This window comes from Schistocerca piceifrons, chromosome X (genome assembly GCF_021461385.2).
Source record: "Schistocerca piceifrons isolate TAMUIC-IGC-003096 chromosome X, iqSchPice1.1, whole genome shotgun sequence".
In the NCBI taxonomy this organism is placed as follows: Eukaryota; Metazoa; Arthropoda; class Insecta; order Orthoptera; family Acrididae; genus Schistocerca; species Schistocerca piceifrons.
This window is the reverse complement of record NC_060149.1, coordinates 732,915,869-732,941,553: the sequence shown is the minus strand read 5'-3', so window position 1 is coordinate 732,941,553 and position 25,685 is coordinate 732,915,869. Positions and strand designations below refer to the sequence as shown.

The following is a 25,685-nucleotide window of genomic DNA, read 5'->3' as shown; positions in this document are numbered from 1 at the left end:
ATACAGCACCACAAAAGAAATAAATATGTTACCTGAAATCTTTTTCAGATGCAAATTTTGTCCCAGAAATTGTTGTCGCTACAGAAGTTTCAAAATCTGTTTTTTTTTTCAGTACCTCACTGAAGTTTTTTCTAGGAATGTTAAATTCTTTGCTCTAACTGATGTTTGTTGTTGTTTTACTTGTATCGCTGCTAATCCCATAGCTGATTAAAAAACACTACCTCTTTCAGCTTTACTTTTATAATTCTGAAGAATCTTCAGAATGGTGATGAGAAAAAACATTTTCACATTCGAAGATACATGTAGATTTCATATTTAAAAATTTGTGTCATGCAGTTTCTCCTAAGTAATAATTTAAAAGTTATATTACAATCGTTTCAATTGAATATTTGAACATAAGTTACGGATCTTGGAAGAAGAAAGGGAAACCTATCATTGCGTAGATGTTCCGGATTTAATATCAATACAGGATACAGTTTGCATGTGTAAAAATTGCGTTGGATATGATCTTTACCTTAACTACGTTAGGCCTATTGAAGGTAACAAGTTTACTTACTTGCAAAATCACAGCAGAGCGGGTTGACCATATGGGCCGACGTGTCCCTATTTAAGTGGGCCATTGTGTCCCATCACCATATCGGAATTAATATATCTCACTTACGAAAACATTTTAAACGTTTATCGCCGTATACAGTATCAAAATAATCAATAATCAATGGATTTTAGCAGTTGTACTTAGTCGTTTAGTAAGAGCGTTGCCTTGGAGTGAACAAAAGAATATATTGTGCAAACAAAATTTACTTTCGCTTAAACATAGTTTAAAATGCGTCGCCTTCCTCGCTGGACAATCTGGCGCCTTTGTTGAAAAACAGCGTTATTGTTATGACCAGTCTCCTAGATCTGTAGCGTATTATAGCGGCAGTTTAACGAAGTAACACAATAGACCATTGTTCCCCTATGTCCACTGAGCCTTGGTCTTCTCTAATAGTTCCTATAGCAACCTGTAGTCCATTGCCAGCTGCGCATCACGGGGCTCTTGTCAACTGTCTTCACTCGGTGAACGATGGAACTCTCGGCTGCTGCCTGTAAAGGCGTGGTGGCCTCTAGGTGACGCCACCAGTTCAGTCGCCGGGAGCTCGGCCTATCCTAAGTTGCCGTGTCCTGCAACCTCTCCGATTCGACGACGTCGATAATTTTCTGTGGCAGAATCGATGTCGTTATCTTGGCGAGATACAAGAGAGATGAATCGATTATATCAAGGAAAACAGATGTACACGCTTTATGCAGAATCTGCAATAGGTATACAAAGTTATCTAGGAAAAAATGGATTCACTTGCAATTTCGGCATCTGTTGGATTTTTTATAGTAAGATATAAAATACGACTTTAAAATCTTTGAACTGAATACACTTAAGTATAAGTCACTGTATTCAAAGAAGCCAGGATGTTACCAATTTTTGACTGACAAGATGAATAATGGTAAGACAGACTTGTTCCAGATCATAGTGGGAGATAAAAATGATTATTAATGGAACAAGCAGATAACTGAATTCAGTAAAAATGAAACTACATTTTCTTCGAGAATTATATTCGCAGTTTCGAATATGGTGAAGCTCTAGCTGCTTTAATTATTGGAGACAATGAAAATTTATGCTGGATCGGGACTCGAAACCGGATTTCCCACTTTACTGGAGCGGTCGCCTGCTGTCAGACCAGTTTATGCCATCTGTGACGATTTTCCGTTGAAGCCATAGACAGTCAAACTGAAGAACTGGTACAACAATAACACAATTCCTTTATAGAGACTGGGAGGAAAATACACCGAAACATTTCAGAATTGTTGAGAAATGTTAGGTAATGTCACATTAATAGGGACCTGGTTGATCGTGGTCGTCGCTTGCTTTTTCTCCAAATGCTTCCATATATCATGAGTGGATTATTCCTTATACACATACCACGGATCCTGGCATACCCGAAATTTTTTAGCGTTTTCAAAAGAATGTCTTATTGTTCAAGATGGCCCACGTGAAACTGCACATTTTCGTTTGGTCGTTATGAGATGTGTCGTATATTTAAATCAATATAAATTATAGATAACTATTGTAGGCACTTTTCCCATACTGAAACGCCAAACATATTTTATTTTTTAAATAGATTATAAGACAAATGCCCTTTTCATCGGAGATGTACTCGTATTGCTGAGGAAGATCCCGTAATTTCCTCATTACGTGCTCAGTCTTTTCTTGCGGAATGATCTCTGTTTCTTCCCAGACTGCCGCTTTCAGCTCAGTAGTAATGTGGTGTCGTCGTTAAAAACCTTTATTCTTGAGATGGCCCCACCGAAATATCTCCGGGGCAGGAAGATCAGATAATCTCACCGGCCATCTACATCTACATCTACATTGATACTCCGCAAGCCACCCAACGGTGTGTGGCGGAGGGCACTTTACGTGCCACTGTCATTACCTCCCTTTCCTGTTCCAGTCGCGTATGGTTCGCGGGAAGAACGACTGTCTGAAAGCCTCCGTGCGCGCTCTAATCTCTCTAATTTTACATTCGTGATCTCCTCGGGAAGTTATCACCGAATCGTGAGAGTAATCGATGCGGAAAGCGGCGCCCCAGTATAGTACAGAATTATGGGTATTATGCGCTGTAGCTCCGTCTTGCTGACACCATATCGCGTGTAGGAGGCAAAGTCCTTTTAGTTGTCGAATGAAGAAATTGTTAATCATGAACATGTGCCACTCTGAACTAACACTCACTGGCCAGCCGTTGTTGTCCTCTGAAAAATATGGGCCAACGATTCTAATGGACTGTCAATTAATACACCAGACTATGATCTTTGGGCCGGCCGGAGTGGCCGTGCGGTTCTAGGCGCTACAGTCTGGAACCGGGCGACCGCTACGTTCGCAGGTTTGAATCCTGCCTCGGGCATGGATGTGTGTGATGTCCTTAGGTTAGTTAGGTTTAATTAGTTCTAAGTCAAGGGGACTCATGACGTCAGAAGTTAAGTCGCTTAGTGCTCAGAGCCATTTGAACCATTTATATGATCTTTGGGCTACTGTGAACCTTTCCAAGAATGAGCTGTGGGTTTGTGTCCGACTAATATAGGAGTTTTGTTTATTGACCAATCTGTTCAAATGAAAGTTAGCCTCATTAGACATCACAAGCTTCGTCAGATGTGCGTCATCCTGATCAATTCTGTCTATTATGCAGAAATTGCTCCTACTCGCTTTATCTCCGGGCCGTAAGCATTGAGCAGCTGCATCTTATAAGAATGAAACTTCGTCATTTTTAGCAGTCTTCTGCAAAGACATGTATGGGATTGTTCATGCTCTGGAATGGTGACGAACAGATCGCTGTGGGTACCATTGCAGAGGTGCACAACCTCGTCTGATATTTTCCGGCGTTCGCACTGTCTTTTCAAGTCCCTTACGCTTCACATTGGTTACACAGTCCATCTCACGTCATTGTTTAATCCACACTGTTATTGTCCTTCTGTCTGGAACACGGAAATGGCGGCTATTTCCAAACAGCATTGCATGTTGGGCAGCCGCAGTGTTCTGCATGTGACAGAATTCCTTCACTGCCTCAGTACGCACTTGCACTGGCCAACGTTCCAACCTGGACTGAATGGAATACATTGTCGGTCCGATTAGATACGCTGGATGGCGCGAGCACATATACACCTTACCGAAGTAGCCAACTGAGAATGCGCTATTTCCGATTGTCCATCCTGTATTTGTCTATTTCCGAGCGGTGAGATTATTTAGGAAATCTATTCTCCGTTTTTTGAAGACCGAAAAACTCCTCTGCAGGAACTTACCGGGACTACATTGGCAACAGTTGATTGAAACTGTTCGTTACAAATCATGGGCCAAGCCCAGATGGATATCTTATTTCTTGAATTCCATGAGCGTTCAGTAAACTACCACACCTTTGACTGGTAAAAAATTTACATGTTTAATAAATGTTGTAACAGGTGTGAGACTGAAGACTTCCTAGGAAACATAACTCATAACATTTAATGATGTTCAGGAAGAAGAGTTGCCATTTATGAAGTATTGCAAGAAGAAGCACGCATATAAACAGCAAGTATCTCAGTACGTCGTTCTTAATTGGACAATATCACCAGCAACAGATAGGAGAGTTCGGATACTTCAAGGAAATGTGGTAGGATTGTTATCGCATATGTAGGACTCCACCTTTCTTTATGCATTCGAACAGTGCAAGAAGGGCGGAAGTAATTCTTGTACACTGTACGATGGATTAGAGTATGAGTACCCATGCATATGTACCACAGTTTTTTATTCACTTGCGTGGTGTTAAACTATTTTTCTTACCTCTTTTTTGCGATACAACCGTTTAGGCGGCCCAATGATTTAGGGGCTGAAATTGTATTGTATGTTTCCAGGATTTGGATCTCTGTCCAGCCTCCCTGATTTTACATTTCCATGATTTCCATAAATCACTTCAACCAAATCCCATAATGGTTATTACAGCAAGTAAGTTATTTCACACACACACCTTATTACAACAAATTCATAATCGATATTTTCTCAGCTCCTTCTTCTTTACGACTAATGCTGTACGAGAGTTCTTATTCTTCAACGTTCACTCTTCCTCTCGGCGCTCATTGTACAGATCCTTGATCTACAAAGTTCGCTTTCTGCTTACGTATTTTCTTGTATTTGATTATTTTGTCGTCATACTTTTCGTAATTTTTGCTAATTTCTTGTTTAATCCTGCTTATTTTTAAAAACAGAGCACTTCGTACGATATCGGAACACAGTTTTTGCACAACACAGGTCGTATTTCTTACGGAAAAATGGTCATTGTGAACAACTGAAACGACCAGAAATACGGGGAAGTAGTGCGCTCCCGGCTACGGTAGATTTCCTACCGGAACAAAAGGGACGTTCCATCACAGGATACGGCCTCTAAAGCAGAATGAAGGGATTCCGACGGGATGAAAAGGACGGACAAAAAAAAATTCCTGGAACCACTGGCGGGACCAATGTGACTAACAAAAACTGTTATTGATCACAGCGTCAGGAGTCGCGTACGTAATAAGAACTGTGATACGAACAAGGCTTTGTGCTACTCTAATTATATTTTTAATTCAACAGCGTTCTCCTCACGGTATAGCTTATGGAAAATTCTAACTTTTGTTAGATTCGGGGCGATTATAATAGCGCGCAATAAACTCCTCAGCAATCACAACTATGCATGAAACAAGAAATATCTAATGTAGCAATTGAGTAATAATTGTTATAGTGCTTGTTTACCGATCGCAGACAGAAACGAAATCTGACAAGGGAGCCCAGTTAAAGGCAAGACGTACTTTAACATGTGAGATATTTATGATTCAGTGTGCAGGCATCAGTAATAAGTTCATAAAGATCGTTCTGGCGACACCTATGTGTCTCAGTCATGGCGTAATAATCCATAAAAATAATAACTATATAAAACGCATCTTTAATTTTTTTTTGTGAAATTTTGAAACACTTTTGATTTTACGTATACTAATTACTGATTTAGTCCGCCTCCGTCACCGAGTGGTCAGCGCATCTGACGCTGTCGTGGAGGACGTGGGTCAGTTCCCGGGACTGCCAGGGAACTTCTTGCCTGGTGAGACGACTGGAACGGAGTGCACTCAGCCTCGTGATACCAACTGAGGAGCTACTTGAACGACAAGTAGCGGCTCCTAGGTCTGAAAAGCCAGCTACGGCCGGGAGAAGCGGCGTGCTTGACCCCGCGTCTCACATCCGCATGACACAAGATGCCAGAAGATGACACGGTGGCCGGTCGACATCGCACGGTCTTCAGGGACTGATAGTAGAGTTTAGTTTTTTATGAATTATAGACTTGAAACAGTTCACGTTCTAGTTTCTCGCACCAGTATGATGTTACTTATCCATGTACGTCCCGGCTATTCTAATGTTGCCGTAGCCTAAAGGATGTACTTTCACTTGACAGTAGTATATTTGTGCATTAACCTTCTGGACGGTATGAAAGAAAATGACAGTATTATTTTCGCTTTTCGCAAGTGAGACTTTTCTGTTCAAACGTGATTGTGTGTTGTCCAACCTTGAACGCATAGGCTGACGAGGCTTAGGCCATAATGAAATACATTAAACAGCTAAGCTCAACGTAATACATAGTCCTACTTATAGAACAAATTCAATATCAACCAACAGTGTTGGAATGGTTACATCAATATCACGCTTGAGTCGTGGATAATACTGAGAAAAATGTCACCAAATTTTATATTTCATAGTAATAGACAATAGCTGCGTGGTTGTAGTATAGGCCTCATGTTGGGTGGTGGAGCGGAATTGTTGGAGATCTGTACCGATAGCCCACCATTCTGTGTAGGATAACAGTGGAGCAGTGAGTGAATGAATGCCTGGTAGTGATCTAAAACATTCATTCATTGCTCCTCAACTACACAATTGTGACGATACTCGGAGAAGTCAACACCCTTAGAACTTAAGTTGTGGCCGGCCGCGGTGGTCTCGCGGTTCTAGGCGCTCAGTCCGGAGCTGCGCGACTGCTACGGTCGCTGGTTCGAATCCTGCCTCGGGCATGGATGTGTGTGATGTCCTTAGGTTAGTTAGGTTTAAGTAGTTCTAAGTTCTAGGGGACTGATGACCACAGATGTTAAGGCCCATAGTGCTCAGAGCCATTTGAATCATTTTTGAACTTAAGTTGTGGACAGCCTGCGAGGAGGCGTGGCTTGATGTAGACGACCTAACAGCTTGCCGTGTGGGGCAGCCGCTGGTGACGATGGCAGCGATTCTGCAAGGGTCCCGACAGCAGTAGCACGCCAGGGCTCGTAAAGCGGACTGGAGACTGCTTAGCAGAGGCACGCAGAATCACGTCGTGGCCCCATGGAAGATGAGATGACTCCCAGCGATTGCTGACTAGCTGTGGCTACCCATTAGTGCAGAGGCACACGGCAATGAGTTTTCCTGCACAGGCAATGGCAGTTATACAGCTGCATGGTTCTGACCTCTACCTGTAGCAGTGCACGTTAGGAAGCCGAAGTACGCTCCAGGAGGCTAGCCGGTTTGAGGGCCTTAAGCCCACAGCAGCGGCAGTGGCACCAGCTAGAGCCGCAGCTAGCAGCGGGAGACTGCCGATAGTGTGACTGGTTGAGCCATATAGACACGTAGACTTGTAGAGTCGTGTACTGAAAAAAGGTGCCTCTCGGGGCTAGTGGCTAGGAGCTTGTTATATCTTTGACTAAAAATGACGAGTATTCATACGGTCTTGGCCTGTCTTCGTTTCCTTCAGTATCGGTTTCGATCGTGTAAGCACAACAAGTCCGTGGCTCGCTTGTAAAGTAACCGCGCCACCAATTCTGCAATGGCTCTGCCTTCTGACTGCGTAGGTGATGTATCATCCCTTGTCTTTCGGCTGCGCCTGGATGCCCACCGTTGTAACGGCAGTTCCTTTTGTATCAGCAGGCAGCTTCCAATCTCACGACCCGCTTGTGCGTCCTTTTGCATTAGCCTTTGCAGGTGTCTTCGTTTTAACAGCTGCACCAGATCAATTATCTGCTGCGCAAAATGCCTCCTTCTTTAGGAAAATCCAGCCTCAGGATTTCTGCTCATGGTATTTCTGCAAAATCTCGACGTACGTGCCACAGATAAAGATATAGTGTTCCATTTGGAAAAAAAGAACTAATTCGGTGTCGTAATAGGCGCCTATAAAGGTTAATTATTAATTGCGTGCATCAGAATATTGTCCGCTATAACACGACCAAAACGGCATCTCGATATATTTATTCATTCTGGGTTTATTTTGGGTGGTCTGTCTTAGCCGTCTCACTCTGTGTACAAAGTGTCGTAGAAAAAATGGTCGATATTCAGCGATATGATACGAACGATTGTTCAAAGTAAGACCGTTTGGTAAAAATTGACTCTAAAATGCCTACGTTAGGAGTTAGGAGCGCATCGCCTTCGATAGTGTGAAACAAATCTCTTCTACCACAAGTTCTTTGCTGTACACATTTTTTGGGGAAAGTGGTATGGATCAAAACAAGACAAAAATTTTCTAGTAATATGGGCTCTAAAATTATAATAATAATAATAATGTCATTTGGCACACCGGACTGGTGCAAGTCTTTCAACTGGATGCCGTTTCCGCGATCTGCGTGTCCGTCAACCAACGGCACGTGGTTTTCTCTGGACGGCCACCCACCCAAGTACTAACCGAGCCCAACTTTAACTTCGGTGATGGCGTGGGAACCGGTGTTACCACTGTGGCAAGGTCGTTGACTCGAAAATGTACACCTTAAGGATCTTAATAGAACAAAAAGTCCTCTTAAGTTGCCAGTAATTTCTTATTCTTACATATTACATGACTGGTTTCGAAGCCTAAAGTTTCATCTTCAAGTGCCACCAAATAATTACGTAAATATAAATGTAGGGCAGTCGGGCTTATCAGGCATGGTCGGGGGGGGGGGGTTACACCCATATTAACAAACGCATGGGAGCGTAGGAGCAGCAGACGCACCGCCCGCCTCGAAAGTGTTACAACAACGATATCGTCGCTGACTGTTATTAAATAGCCTACTTTCGCCAGAACCACACGATGAAGCCGAGAAACTTTATTTTCACATAGATTAGTCTTTACCGTCAGTTGGGTTGGGGTTGTTTTGGGGAAGGAGACCAGACAGCGAGGTCATCGGTCTCATCGGATTAGGGAAGGACGGGGAAGGAAGTCGGCCGTGCCCTTTCAAAGGAACCATCCCGGCATTTGCTTGGAGTGATTTAGGGAAATCACGGAAAACCGAAATCAGGATGGCTGGACGCGGGATTGAACCGTCGTCCTCCCGAATGCGAGTCCAGTGTCTAACCACTGCGCCACCTCCCTCGGTTTTACCGTCAGTCTGTTGTCACTTTAGATTATAGTAAGTCACTCGTCAGAATATTTAAAATGACCGTCATCTAGACACTTTCATGACTTGACTGGAATCGCAATAGTCACAGAACTCGTCCCCGCCCCCCTTCTCCCATGTTTCCACCTTCTCCATCTGAGAAACTGGCCGAACAAATCTATTTACCGTCTCGCTACTAGAGGTGCATCCTTTTGGCAAGCGTTGCATGCTCAAATGGTATTTCTTAATTCTTGAGACTCGTTGTAGTTATTGATCTCCGTGTGTGAAGAGCTAAAAAAGAAGTATTAGAATATAAGGTCCCGCAGATGGTGTGGTAGGAAGGGCCCTCTGATGTGTGTTTTATATGAGTTTTACTTTTGTCGTATTGAACTGAATTTAACTTTCCAACCGCATATCGCTAACCTGTTTTTATTTTATTTCTGTTGTCCCAAATATACCAGAGTTAACTCGCTTTGTATGAATTATTTATCTTGTATTATTACAATGGTGGAAACTCAAACCCGGTACAATTAAATTTACATAAAAGTTGTTGGTGTTCATTAAGTGAATCTAGTGCAGAAACGTATGAATATTGAACTTTACTTGTTGTTCCAGCAAACATGGCGTTAATAGGTTATCAGTTTCTGTACATTGCTAAAAAAATTAATATTCTCATAACTGATTAACAACTGATTCAATTAATGCATTAACTACACACGCCGTACTTCGAATCACAAAATTTCAGTGTGAACTAACCATGGTTTAAGAAGACAGTTTCATAATCAAGGAAAGGATACTGCGAAGATCTGAGAGCACTGAAATAAAGGGCGATCGTGGAAGCAGTTCACTGTTATAGACACTTAATACCTACAAACTGGTTCATTCAGAAGCGTAACCATATAACGTGCAATGCAACACACAAGCTATGGTACAGAAGCCAGCACACTTACCGTTAAATATTCCACTTTAAAATCGTATCATTTCAAAATACGGACCAAAAAATGTGCAATTTAAAAAGTATAATGTAGTACAACACCAATACTCAGTCTTGTCTGAATTATCTATTACGATAATGTTGCACTGATCAAGCAAAAACATCACAGATGTATTCAGAACTGATTGCAAACGTTTATTACACAGGTTGAAATATTGTTACTCTTGAAATAATATTCCCAGTCATATAAAAGTATAAAGCGTGGCAGCAAGCCTTAGAATTTCTTTTTTGTTGATTCTTTTACTGTTGAACAATACAGCTTATAGCCTAACAAAACTTTAATCCTGTGAAGCAGCATTTAATTCCTTTTACAGTGGCACTGCTGACATACAAATAATTTGTCTCGTTGAAATTAACAATACGTCATGTGAAACAACGTGAAACTGGAATTACAATTGTCCTCAACACAAGTACGTGCACTTCACGATTTGAACGTTATATTTGAAGTTTCTGTTCACAAATTTGGAATGCCCATCACTCTGTTGTAATATTTAATTACATAAATAAAATTTTCTTGCCATAATGTGCAGTTAGAAGGAACATACAATTTATGTTCGTCACTGTCCAACGTATGGCTCAACAGTGAACAGTAGAGACCTCGATCACACGTTCTTCTTGCTTTCAGCACACAGTGCATGGGACAAGTCTTCTAACATATTGTTCTCGTCATAGTGCGTCCATCCGAGACCACGGAAAGTTGGTTTGAGCAGAATTACGTAAAACTGTTACATAAAAAATCATTACAAGCAAAGCAGAAGCTAAGTTTGAACATGGATGTGGAGGGAATTTGGCCTTGCCCTTTTCAACAGAACAGTCTTCGAATTCCCATGAAACAATTTAGGGAAATGTCGGATAACCTTAATCTGGATGGGTTCACGTTGATTTGGAGGCCGTTCCTCGCGAAAGCAAGTCCAGTGTCTTAACGACTGCTCCTCGACAGTCAGTGTAGCAGTAACCCCGCGGTTGGAACAAAACTTCGACAGGATTGAGTATCGGCTGATACCACCGAGATTTAGTAATACGAACTATTCTAAATTATTAAACGAATGCTTTGAGTTCAAATCTCGATAGGTCCATTTGCAAACACGCAGAAACTATTTTACATTTTAACTATTTCATTATTTTCGCAGATTAAAATGTGTAAACGTAGTATCATATTGAAGAACCCGTAATTTAAATTATGTAACCTAGCAGTGAATACCGGTACTAGATTAAAGTAAACCTGACGTGAGTTGCTGACATGTACGACGTCTCTATGGCGTCATTGGCGGCCTTCTGCACAGCTGGCGCCGTTACAGGGTCGTGTCGCTCTACTCGCGGTGTCCGGAGCTGTTTCTGGAAACGAATATCCCACACACACTCATCTGAAATTCAGCCGACTCTGTGCAGTAACATATGCGATATCCGACTAGCAATTAGTATCCGTCTCCTTGACGTATTGCTTCCCTGGTCTCAGTTTTCCGCCAAGCTATTTACCGAAGGTCTGGCTCATGTATTTATGGAATCAGCTGAAAATACCGTCCTATGACTGGTTAGTTCTTAATATGTTCACTATCATAGGAAATCATAGTGGTTTCGTCCGAGACATTACGGCGACGATTTTGTCTCTTTGAATGCCACAGACTTGACGTTGATAGCTGTGAAATACTCTTTTTCTTATGGTTGTTCGTATTGCACATTGATGTTTGTTAAGGTCCACAGGATTTTTGGTACGTTTTCATTTCTTCGTGTCCTCTGTGAGTGGCGGTAAACGGGCGAACTTGAATAACCTCCGCAAATAAAATTTTTTGGGTTTTCTTCTCCTTTTATTGCTAACGGGAACTCATCCATCTTTGTCGAAGGAGTGTAAAAATACATATCCTTTATTTAAACTATTAAAAAATTGGAAATCGAATTCAAATGGGACCGTCCGTTCGTGAAGAACGTACCGAAACTGTTTCCACATTTTGAAACACCGGAGAAGGAGAAAAATATATACATTAGCTGGCACCATAGGCATATCGGAAGAAAGAGCTCGGTTAAATTCAATCCTGGCATTAACAGTAACAAAGTTTTGCTGACGATGGGTGCCTCGTTTGTTGAATACTGACCAGATGTCGTTTATAAGCATTTTTGAGCAATTCTGAAACATCTCGAAAACAAACCTTTTGATTTCGTCTGTCGATTTTCTACTTTGGATGAGACGTGGTTCCACCAGAAAAAGAAAAACAAAAGAAATTGACACAATAGTTAGAATCTAGTTTAAAAAAATGGTTCAAATGGCTCTGAGCACTATGGGACTTAACATCTATGGTAATCAGTCCCCTAGAACTTAGAACTACTTAAACCTAACTAACCTAAGGACATCACACACAACACCCAGTCATCACGAGGCAGAGAAAATCCCTGACCCCGCCGGGAAGGAATCTAGTTAACTTCACCCAATCAAGATGAAGTGTTTTTCATTTGCGTAAAGGCTACACACATTTTTTCTGTGGTGGAAAAGGGATTCTTCTTAACAGTTACCTTACAGGGATAAAAAGAAAACACACATCTTCCTTAGAGAGAAAATTTTGTTGTAACGGCACGAGAAAAAATATCAACGTATCGTGTTGAGAGGCACAAACTCAACAGTCAGCGTTTAATAAGGTACAAATGCCTCTATTAAAGAGAAAAATGTGCAGTGGGTTACTATGCCGTTAAAATACCTCATAATCCGTTGCCTGTATTCATGTTGTAAGATACGCTCTCCGTCGTATATTTCGCAATACTACGTACTGCATAGATTTAGGGAACATAAATGCAAGGGGAGAGAATTTCAATTCAACTTTAAGCTTTTCTCTACATGGTAGAAATCTGATATTTTCGAAAAACAACTAGAAAGTTTGATAATGAGGGATACCGATTACTAATATTAGGGTTAGTAACTGGAAACACGATCAGCTGAAATTCGTTCTTTCTTCATGGCCATTAACTGAGCCTGAATCCCCGGCCATGCTGTCTGTGTTCGCGTGTAGCACGCCAGGAACATCCCGTTTTCATGGTCCACGCCGGTCGTCTACATCGCATGAAAGGTCGCAAAGGTTACTAGAGCGCAAAATAAAAGAAACTCTTAACGTCTACTGAACTGGTCGCTGCAACACGTTTTCGCACCACGCCTCAGATGAAATAGCACCTTCAGTTTGATCTTCACTAACTACTAGATGCTCTAAAATTCGGATCATTTCGTATTTAATTTTTTTCAGACTCCATTAAAAACCCATTACAGCACAGTATATTTCACTTATGAATATTCATTTCAATTTCAGATTGTTAATAACAGACGGAAATAAATCTGTTCTACAATTTCTGGATCAGTCTTATATTCACGACCATATTGCAGCTTGTGAAAGGAACGACGCCTTTCATCGACGCTGGGAGTCCTATGAAACACGTGATGAGTACTATTACTATTTTCACTTTGCAAGAACACAACTATAAACATCTATCGAAATACCAGAGCAAATGCAATGTAATAAGAAAAACGGTATTAATGTACCAAAAACAGCTTTACACAGATGACAATTTTGTCCCTCTTTCTCTTCCAAGAGTTGTGGAGTGCACGTTTTGGCCAGATAAGAAGAAGCTAAGAAGGTAACAAAAGAAGGTAGGGGAATTCCTGTCTTGTGTTGGTTTAGTTGGTTCGCGTATCACCTTCGCAGTCAGATCAGGAACAGTCGACCTGAGCGGTTTTGGAAGGGTTGAAATATCGCTGATAGGTTTGTTACTCAGGTGACATCTAATGACCAGTCCACCTTCGAAGTCACTGAACTCGCCTGACGGACCCATTCTGTTGTTACTGCTGCTCTACTGACAGCACGGTACTCCCCCCTCCCTCCCCCCGCGCTTTACCATGCGCTCACTCACCCGTACATGGTGGGGAACGCATAAGAGTATACTACAAACCGTGTACCCAAGGATCATTCGATCTCGACTGGATTATGGGTGTGTGCTGTACCACAATGCGCCTGCGGTTTATCTAACTAAATTAGATACTGTTCAATGCAAGGACAGTCGTACCTGTCTTGGAAGTCATACGTTCGTCGCCAATAAATGCACTTTTCGTGGAGGCTGGGGAGATGTCCTCGAGCATCAGACGTCAAATGTGTTCAGACATAGTTAACACTCAAGGTACGGCTTTCATGGATAGTTCTGTCTATAAGGGTAGAGAATGCACTTACAGATTGAGGACTGCTTCCTACAGAAGAAATAAAATTCCGGGTGTCTGTGTAAGCTTTGACACTCTCGTATGAGACAATCTGCACGACGTTATTTTTATTTGACTTCATTTGAATAAGGCTTGACACACTGAGCAGGCAGATTCCAGTGTATTATTTTAACACAACCAACTCGGAAAATGTTGATGTAAACTGCAGCGTTAATCGTCTCGTTGCATCTCAGTGGGCTGCTTATATCTGTATTTATACCAATACATCCAAAATTCCGTAAGAGGAGTGTACTGAATAAGTCGTCCTATGTCCTCAGATACCAGTAAACAAAAATCTTCAAACTGACCGAAAGAGCTTCTATTTTTACGGCGAAGAAAGGGGAACTTTTGGAAGCAGTCTAGTCTTCAATTCTCTTCTTAAAGATAAAATGCTACGACCAACAAGATCCCATTTGAGAGTGTTGCTGTTGCGTATACGCAACCCAGTGCAACTCCGATGCGGGGTATACAGGGTGGTCCATTGATAGTGACCGGGCCAAATATCTCATGAAATAAGCATCAAACGAAAAAACTACAACGAACGAAACTCGTCTAGCTTGAAGGGGAAAACCAAATGGCGCTATGGATGGCCCGTTGATGTCGCTGTCATAGGTCAAACGGATATCAACTGCGTTTTTTAAAATAGGAACCCCCATTTTTATTACATATTCGTGTAGTACGTAAAGAAATATGAATGTTTTAGTTGGACCACGTTTTTCGCTTTGTGACAGATTGCGCTGTAATAGTCACAAACGTACAAGTACGTGGTATCACGTAACATTCCGCCAGTGTGGACGGTATTTGCTTCGTGATACATTACCCGTGTTAAAATGGACCGTTTACTAATTGCGGAAAAGGTCGATATCCTGTTGATGTATGGCTGTTGTGATCAAAATGCCCAACGGGGCTGTGCTATGTATGCTGCTCGGTATCCTGGACGACATCATCCAAGTGTCCGGACCGTTCGCCAGATAGTTACGTTATTTAAGGAAACAGGAAGTGTGCAGCCACATGTGAAACTGCAATCACGACCTGCAACAAATGATGCCCAAGAAGGTGTTTTAGCTGCTGTAACGGCTAATCCGCACATCAGGAGCAGACAAACTGTGCGAGAATCGAGAATCTAAAAAACGTCGGTGTTGAGAATACTACATCATCATCGATTGCGCCCGTACCATATCTCTGTGCACCAGGAATTGCATGGCGACGACTTTTAACGTCGTGTACAGTTCTGCCACTGGGCACAAGAGAAATTACGGGACGATTACAAATTTTTGCACGCGTTCTATTTAGCGACGAAGCGTCATTCACCAACTGCGGTAACGTAAATCGGCATAATATGCACTATTGGGCAACGGAAAATCCACGATGGCTGCGACAAGTGGAACATCAGCGACCTTGGCGGGTTAATGTATGGTGCGGCATTATGGGAGGAAGGATAATTGCCCCCTTTTTATCGATGGCAATCTAAATGGTGCAATGTATGCTGATTTACTACGTAATGTTCTTCCGATGTTACTACAAGATGTTTCACTGCATGACAGAGTGGAGATCTACTTCCAAAATGATGGATGTCCGGTACATAGCTCGCGTGCGGTTGAAGCGGTATTGAATAGCATATTTCATGACAGGTGGATTAGTGGCCCGCACGTTCACCGGATCTGACGTCCCCGGATGTCTTTCTGTGGGAAAAGTTGAAGGATATTTGCTATCGTGATCTACCGACAGCGCCTGACAACATGCGTCAGCGCATTGTCAATGCATGTGCGAACATTACGGAAGGCGAACTACTCGCTGTTGAGAGGAATGTCGTTACACGTATTGCCAAATGCATTGAGGTTGACGGACATCATTTTGAGCATTTCTAGCTTTAATGTGGTATTTACACGTAATCACGCTGTAACAGCATGCGTTCTCAGAAATGATAAGTTCTCAGATGTACATCATCACATTGGAACAACCGAAATAAAATGTTCAAACGTACCTACGTTCTGTATTTTAATTTAAAAAACCTATCTGTTACCAACTGTTCGTCTAAAATTGTGAGCCATATGTTTGTGACTATTACAGCGCCATTTACCACAAAGCGAAAAAAGTGGTCCAACTAAAACATTCATATTTCTTTACGTACTACACGAATATGTAATAAAAATGGGGGTTCCTATTTGAAAAAACGCAGTTGATATCCGTTTGACCTACGACAGCGCCATCTAGCGGGCCAACCATAGCGCCATCTGGTTTCCCCTTTCAAGCTAGACGAGTTTCGTTCTTTGCAGTTTTTTCGTTTGACGCTTATTTCGTGAGATATTTGACCCGGTCTCGATCAGTGGACCACCCTGTATATTCACCGACATGTCCTGTCCGGCGAAACTGTGCGTATCGTCAACCCGGTGCGTCGGTAGGATAATTGCCCCAGTGCTCACTGTGCTTTTGCTTGATTGGCATGCCGAGTCTGGGCTGTATGGCCTTCCTATTAATAGTATCTCACCCCCACCAGGTCCTTCAAAATACTGAACTCTCAATATGGCATCTTGTAATTGTGTCCCAATTTTGACTGTAACGACTGGACTTTTTAAAGACGTTGCTGGGTATGGGATAGCGCTTCACCTACTCTGTGTTTTACCTTTGTTTACTGAAGACATTGGCCTTTGTAAAGTGGTTGCTAATATCCTTCAGAATATTGGAAAAAATCTATAGGTTTTACTGGGGTACGTATTTCATCTTTATGTTTTCCTTATGATTCAATTCCAGACATGGTGTGAATTGATAAATCAAAACTCTCTCATTTGCTTCTAAATCTACACTGTCCAATCACATTACTGTGTCCACCTGTGAAAAGCATAAAGAACTGCCTTTTCCAACACGGACTGCCGCACGTCGTGCAGGAAAAAGAGTCAATGTGGTTCTGGTAAGTATCCACGGGCATGTGAAGCCATGGCGACTCCAGTACCGTGGCCCACTACCCTAGCTTTCTCCGCTGAGAATTCATACCGCGAATAGCTTGATCGGGTTTATGCCACAGATTCTCCACTGGGCTTAAATCCTGGGGCTTTGGTGGCCAGTTGAGAACTCTGATCTCATCCTGGTGCTCTTCGAACCACGCACGTACACTACGAGCTGTGACATGTTGCACTTTCCTCCTGCTAAAGGCCATGCGCCGAGGGAAAACAGACTGCACGCAGGGGTGGACATTGTTCCAAGGATAGATGCATACTTGTGTTGATCCAGTTTTTCTTCCATAATGACGAGATCATCCGGGGAAAACATTCCCCAGACCATAGAGCTCTCTCCTCCGGGCTGAATGTTTGCTTCCTGGCGCTTCATGCCGTACACACCAACAGCCATCAGACCGATGGAGTATTAAATTTGAATCAACTGCCATCTGTTGCCACTTAGTGGTCGTCCATTTTCGGCATTGCCGGGCAAATTCCAGCTTTCGTAGCCAATGAACAGCAGTCAGCATGGATGCATCACTCTGACGCCTTCTGTGCAGTCACATACGCAACAACGTTCACTGAACGGTCGTTGAGGAGACGCTGTTGATAGCTTCTCGGTTCATCTGGGCGGTCTGTTGCTCAACAGTTGCATGTCTGGAACTTCCTGGCAGATTAAAACTGTATGCCGGACCGAGACTCGAACTCGGGACCTTTGCCTTTCGCGGGCAAGTGCTTTACCAACTGAGCTACCCAAGCAGGACTCACGCCTCGTCCTCACAGCTTTACTTCTGCCAGTACCTCGTCTCCTACCTTCCAAACTTTACAGAAGCTCTCCTGCGAACCTTGCAGAACTAGCACTCCTGAAAGAAAGGATATTGCGGAGAGGTACTGGCAGAAGTAAGGTTGTGAGGACGGCGCGTGAGTCGTGCTTGGGTAGCTCAGTTGGTAGAGCGCTTGCCCACGAAAGGCAAAGGTCCCGAGTTCGAGTCTCGGTCCGGCACACAGTTTTAATCTGCCAGAAAGTTTCATATCAGCGCACCCTCCGCTGCAGAGTGAAAATCTCATTCTAGTTGCACGTCTGTTCGCCTTTAAATCTGTCCACAGCCGTCGTTCAACCCTGTCAGCTATGGCCCATGGTACACTATAGTTGCCTCGGCGCCGGTTTTGCATAGTACCATTTTACCACGCACGGCATATTTTAATCACGGTGGCACACGAACAGTCTACAAGCTTAGTCATTTCGGAAACGCTAGCGCCCTTGGCCCGAAAGTCAACAATGATGCCCTACTATACACAAGATAAATCGCTGTGTTACCGCTTTACGACAACGACTGCACTGTTTTCCGCGTCGCTCGATACGTTTTATGTACCCTCCACCTGCCATCTGTAAGTGGTTAATGCACGTTGACGTCGGACATAGGCGATGACCGCATTAATGTGACTCAACCGTGTATTTGTTAACCATTTTAGTAGACAAAATTGTGACAGCTTGAGCTCTTATATCTGTAAATAGGCTTTATAGGAGTATGTTCTCTTCACACAACTGATTATACATTTTACCGTGCGTTTTAGACGGCTAAATGGAGTACACACTCTGCCGGCTGCGGTGGTCTAGCGTTTCTAGGCGCTCAGTCCGGAACCGCGCGACTGCTACGGTCGCAGGTTCGAATCCTGCCTCGGGCATGGATGTGTGTGATGTCCTTAGGTTAGTTAGGTCTAAGTAGTTCTACGTTCTAGGTGACTGATGACCTCAGATGTTAAGTCCCATAGTGCTCAGAGACATTTTTTAGAGTACACACTCTGAAGGCCAAATGAAAATAAAATTTGAAGGTAAAGTTCCCATACGCCTTTATTCTTGCGGGTTGGCCTCTCGAGACATCTGATGTCAATTCCGCATTACATGGCGGTGTCGGGACACTTGTGATCATATAACGTATTATGGCGATAGACACGACGCTGGTCGATAAAATAACTCGCCGTATCATATAACAAAGGAGGAAGTGTCGAAAACATCTTAGTGGTAACTATGCATATTTTCGCTCATTTTTGCAATCGAAGGCCACGATTGTTTTGGTCTTGTCTTAGGTTTGAATTATTTCCAACTGCAATTGCTTAACAGATCATCAGTTCTATGATTATTAAAAGATAGCCTTTCCTTTTAACTTTTGTGTTGTAATTCAGCTTTAAATATTTTGTGAGCTAAGTTTTTCAACAGCTGTTTTGTGTTTGAGCTAATTTACAAGGTAACATGAAAGTCTGATCTACATTGTTCCCTTGCCTTGTCGTAAATAACTAGATGCAAATGCCGTTTTTCTTCCTGTAGTCGCTGTTACGAATATGCAACGTTCATTGAAAACAGAAAATGACCGAATACACAGCAATGGAAAGCATAACGCATTCAAGTTTCGAAATGAAAACTGATAAAGTAAATGCAATGAATTCTGAATAGTTTCTACGCTGATCCCGTGTAGTTGGCAATAAACACCGAAGCGATGAATATAAATTCTTCTGAAGGACAGAGGGATTGTTAAATACCATCTTTCGATAATACCTATTTAACTTTCCTGTTTTCTGTAGCTCAGAAGTGTAATTTTCCGAGACTCCAAAACATCGTACCATATCAGCATCAGCATTATCATTATCATCATCTTCATAATCGCATTCGTCGTCATTGTTCCCCTCCTGCGTTCTCTCTTTTTCGTATTCCCGCTCGCCTCCATTATTCTTATTTTATAAAGAATTTTTGATATGCAAAATTTAATAAAGAAACAACTTACGCCAGACACAATACTATTAAATTTGTAGAACAGTGAAGCAGATGCTAAAAGTTGGAGTAACAGTGTCTCGACATAAATATTCCTAGATGCTGCAGAATCATTCCACGTTTTTGGACCGATTTTCTATCATACAAACAGTTACACCTTCACATTAAGACAAGAACTAGCGCGACCCGTTTGAACATCGGAGAACTGTCACAGGGTACGCAATACATTGGCTCCAGCATTAGCATAAGGTCAGGCTCTGACGTCAAAGTGAAGGACCGACAAATGCCCCAGGGAGCAGAGGCGCTAGGCTGTATGTGTGCTGACATGGTGAGCGCCTCTTGTAGCTCCAATGGAGCAGCTTGTTAACATACATAATAACATCATTAAGAAACTTGTTTTAGTTCTTAACGATCTGTACTACGTGGTAATGATGAATAAATTGCAGCTGGAATGGTCCTTCAAACGAATACAAAATATAAATCACAGCGTGTTTTTGACGATTAAAGCTCCTTCGAAGTCAGAATACAATACCTCACTATTAATATTAAACACATTCCATATCTAATCGTTTATTGTAGCAATAGGTCTAGGACCTTGCAAGGGGATCCTCATTTTCTTGATACTCGTCATTTAAAATCCAAATTCCAAATTTCAGCTGTAGAAGTTATTCAAAAACAATTACGAAGTGTGACATTTTTCGCATAGTTTCACGCTTGAAACCATCTTGTGTACAGCCCTGAATTCTGTCGCTTGGCAGCGATATGTTCTTTTTTCGTTTATGCTGTTGGCTTGCAGGCAGCGCTCAATAACCTACTGAAAGCAGTCGCGATGTAATTAAATATTTGTAGAGAATTACAAATCATGTTTCATCCAAATTGTTCCTTCCAAACTAGTATGCAGTATACAAGGTTTCAACTCTATTAACGTCGCATTCTCGCTTCCCGAGCACGGGGTCCCGGGTTCGATTCCAGACGGGGTCAGGGATTTTCACCTGCCTCGAGATGACTGGGTGTTTGTATTGTCCTCATCATTTCATCATCACTCATGAAAGTGGCGAGACTGGACTGAGCTAAGGTTGGGAATTTGTCCGGGCGCTGATAACTGTGCAGTTGAGCGCTCCACAAAACAAACATCATCATCATCAACTACATTAACATTAACCTTATTCCTTATATCTGTTGGAAAAATACGAAATGTTGATGCAGTGTCCTAAATTTATATTTTAAGTGCATTATGGTTATACAATTAAGTACGAAATTGGATACCCTGTGAGTCGCATGCAGACGTAGTCGTTTTTGGGTAAAAACTGGGTCAGAAGCAGGAATGAATCCGGGCAAATATCAATGGATTTTTATGTGTGTTATCGATATTTTATCAACAAAATTTTCTCGGTAGTAGACCGAAAAAGCAGTTATCTGTCCATTATAATTTTCTCTGTTAATGTTTCTTAAAACTCCTTCCATTGCTGGAAAAATTTCTGTCTCATGATAAGGTCGTTCGTCTTTCTTTCTTTCTTCAGGTGAAGACAAGCGTGATGCACGAAAACGTTTTCGACTTCCATTTTTCCAGATTTAGATGAATTTACCACGAGATTATCTGTGTAGAACATTGATCTTTAAACATGTGGTCCAAAACATCCGGTTGCTTCACGATGGCAAACATATTCTACGGAAAACAATGAACCATCCAGACTGTTTGCGGGCATTATTGTGTATAAATGTGTGAGTGTAGTCGTTGGCTGCGCAGTCGATTGTGTATTTTTCCCATTTGAATGAAACCATCCTATCAGTGACTTTCTTTTTCAAAATTGGACCGATTTGTATTCTAAACGCAAGTCACTAAAACTAGCGACTTAATCAATGTGTGTTTGTAACAAAATCATCGATTACTTCAGTTTCAATCATTAAATTTCTCGATCTATTTTTAGATAAAATTTTGTCGGTGTTCTTGTTGCAATGTTATGCTATTTTTTGAAGCTTCTTATCGAACTATGAGAATTTGCATATGTCCCTAGCAACATTCATAGCCTTCTTGCCCAAGATGGTATTGCTGGAACTAAATCACTTTTGTCTGACTTTGGAAAATATGTTCGAAAAGACGCCCGTCTAATTCCACCATTACATCCGATCAACTCTCACGTTGTTTCTAACCGCCGTGTTTTTCAGCTATGCCATTCACTTTCAGGATGGCCAAAGCGAAATTTCTTTTGAACAGTAGAAAATAACAGCAGCTGCAATGTAGCATGTGGATTTTAACGAAGGTTCACTGAGTGTGGCAAAAACTTAACGGCAGATTTCGAATGGCAGGTCTGACTACTCCCTTATGACTAATCACGTCTATCTTCTCGGTGTCAGTGTTCAAAATATTAGAATAGGGAAAGCATTCGTCCACCTCGCACAGAAATAGAGTTCATGTTAATAAACCACTGTTTATCATATGCCTGTCCCCACCGAAATAATTATATTTATAATTTCTTAAAATATATTTCTAAGATTTCTCTTTACACTCAAAGATATCGAGGGTGGAACATAGGACTACTCGACCACGTCGGGCAACAAAAATACGGTTCCAGCAAATTTAGTCCTAAGCAGAATGAAAGATTCTTTTAAAAAATTGAGAAACTTGAGTAGATTTATTCCTCTTCCTAAGCTTGTAGTAGGAGATTAACGCCAAAAACCACGATACAGATGGCTATTTAAGTCAGCCCAAACAAATAATGGTCATCACGTCTTTTATGCGATGCTCATTGTCAATGGAAAACGTCGGTTTATTTCTCGTTACAAATACTAATATTGTACTATAATAATTTTGGCTATCTCTATCGAACTGGTACGTAAAATTACGTTTAAAAAATCAGTTCGTTTGTAACGAGAAACAAACCGACGGAGAGAGACACTGGGAGCCGCATGAAAGACGTGATTAGTAGTATTTATTTGGGTTGAGTGTAGCTACACGCTGCTAGAACGAAATTACAAATATCTGCTGAAACTGCAGAGAAAATGCGCCTGTTGACTCTTCGGAGGAACACGCTGTACATTAACGAAAGTATATATATTTCAGGTCACTCATGATGCTAAATAAATAAAATGAACGATACGCGCATGGCAGACAAATGAAAGTCCTTTGTTCAGTACCAAAGTTGGGCCTGAGATGCAAAGAAGTTATTTTTCAGCAGGACAAAAGTGTTTTCTAATGTGATAACTTGGTGATCTGAAGGATAAATTGTTGGAACAAGTACGCTATCACTGGATGGACTACGCTCTTGACTTTTACATGTTTCCACATGTAAAGAAATTTGTGGTAAGAAAACATTTCGATTCTAACGGAAAGGTTATGGCAATAGATGGGTATTTTGAATACATTCCTAACTCAGACTACAGGGGTGGGGATATCATCGTCATCATCATCATCATCATTATCATCATCATCATCATCATCATCATCATCATTGTCATCATAAACAGCAGCAGCCATGTGACATCTGCTGCTGAACAGGGACCTCTCGTAGACACATATTATGGTTGTCAGCTATACGCACCCATGCCGTTCCAGCTTGGATTCTAGACACGTTCGTGTTTGAGTTAATTTCCGCATTGAAAGCGTGTGTGTCACTGCCAAAAACTGAATCTGGTAATACACACTAATTCTGAACTTTCCATTTCAGATACGTGGGACGCTTCATTTGGAAAACTCTATGTGGCATTCAAAACCACTACATGCTGTTTTTATTCGTCAGTTTATTTTATTTGCCGTGCTACCAGGCGTGGTCTTTAGCTGTTCTAAATATGAAAATTCATCGTGTTGTTTGTGATATCCGTGTTAACTTTCGCTATGTTCTCTCGGATGCTTTCATTTTATATTGTTTTAGTCTCTCTGCAATTCATTTTTAGACCAAACTTCAGACTTGCTGTATTACAGTTTCCTAATTGTTTGTAACCTTTATCTCCACCAGAGACAAGCAGTACAACGCCATTAGCAAAAAAAGGTAGTTCAAAAAACTCCAACAACGAATGAAAAAATTTAATAGAACGTGCTTCAAGATGCTCACCACTGAAGGAAGTACATTTAAAAGTAACTGCGTTTTTACCCAGAAAGTCTTTCACTGACAGGCCAGGAAAGTTTCTCCTTGCTCTACCCTCTTACGAAAAGGAAATGCCATTAACGAGGCAGCTCTGTAGCTAATACTCCTACAAAAGTCAACTGAGTCTCAATTTAGAATGAAAACAGGTTGCTCTTTCTCTGTGTTAACCATTTATATTATAACAACTTCTCCTGGAAAGAAACTGGTTTAAACGAATATATACTAATCAGCCACGACATTTGCAGAATTACCCTATTAGCCAGTCGGCCTGTAGTCGGAACACAACAGATCATATTTTTTAAGCAGAGACACCAATATTCTCTTCAGTTTACAAAAGTCAGTGACAGCACTTGCTCCACTGTCAGTCCACAGATTACCACCAGATCTGCTTCACAGAGTCGGCAAGACTCGGTTGAGGAATGACGTATGAGAGACTGCGTTATAATACACTGCGCTGCAAAACTTAAGTACGAAGTAGATAAAGTAACATACATATGAACCACTAGGTGGAATGAATGAAAGTGCGAGAACACATTGCCAGAGGTCCCCCAGGCGTATACATAAACTCATACGACTGAGGCGTGAGATAAGTTTGACAATAGCGCCAAATAGGGCTGGCCACGCAACGCTAGCCAGTTGAAGGATAGGCAACAGACAGTGTGTGTGTGTGTGTGTGTGTGTGTGTGTGTGTGTGTGAATCAGCGAGCATTTGTGCACTGGTGGTGTTCTTCATGACAACATAGCCTGGAAACAACATTTGGATGATTTCACACAAGTTAGAATCATCGACAAACTGAAAGAGCGACGAAGTGTGACTAGTGTAACGCAGGAGTTTGGTACTGCTCACAGCATTGTTCGCGTGCATGTGGAGCTTTCTGAACTGCTGTGGTCGAGTGCGGTTAACCACAGCAGCAGATGACCGTCGCACTGTGCTTCAGGTAAGAAAGAACGCACGTCAAACTGCAGGTGTGATTCCAACCACATTTAATAGGACTGCAAAGCAAGCAATCTACAAACAGAAAACTAGGAATGAAATTAAGAATTGGAGGATATTGTTGCACGTTTTATTTTTTTTTTCCCAATGACTCTGAAACACATGATGGCCCAGGTAGGAAACATCGATTCCGACATAATCGAGAAGCTGCAAATACACATCAGACATACTATCTGATACTGATCTTCAAATTTAACATTCCGTGCTCATATAAACTGTTCATGAAATGCGTCACCCACATGAAGGCAAGGTTTCACGAGGACGTAGTAAGGTGATGAGGTAGAATTAAATCTGCTCTTCTGTTGTGAGAAAAGACCGTTAACAAACACAATAAACAGTAATCATTGTCCGCTTTGTTGAACTCGTCAACTGACGTCACCGTTCAGACTAAAGGTCGACTCAGGAGCAGCCAGTTCGCATCATAATAAACGTGTAGACTTGCAAGCTTCGCTAACTGTACTAAAGTCTCCCATCGGGTATTTGTCACAGGTACTTGCACAGTTTACACTAAATACACTTATATTGTCTGCATATGGTGTATTAGGATAGTAGTAAGATAGTATATATCAATTTTAATAGCAGAGCTCCATTAGTTGTTGTAATGAGAGGAGGATGTCCCGTCGATGTCATCGTTATCAGCGTGGGAGCACGAGCTCACGTGGGACAAGGTTGGAGAAGAATCGTCTTGACATTCGCTTCGTCTTCTTCGGCAATGAGAAGGAAAAAGGTGACTATTTGAATTCCAATGCCATGTATCAGATTTCTGTGATAAAGTATATTAAGCTCCTCTAAAATTAATTTTTA

General features: G+C 41.8%; 1 non-coding gene across 1 annotated transcript; it reads left to right on the top strand.

Annotated features, from left to right (window-relative positions):
- Positions 1-17,967: 17,967 nt before the first annotated feature.
- Positions 17,968-18,042, top strand: Trnas-cga. Its single transcript has one exon. It is a non-coding gene; the product is annotated as a tRNA-Ser (tRNA).
- The last annotated feature ends 7,643 nt before the right edge of the window (positions 18,043-25,685 follow it).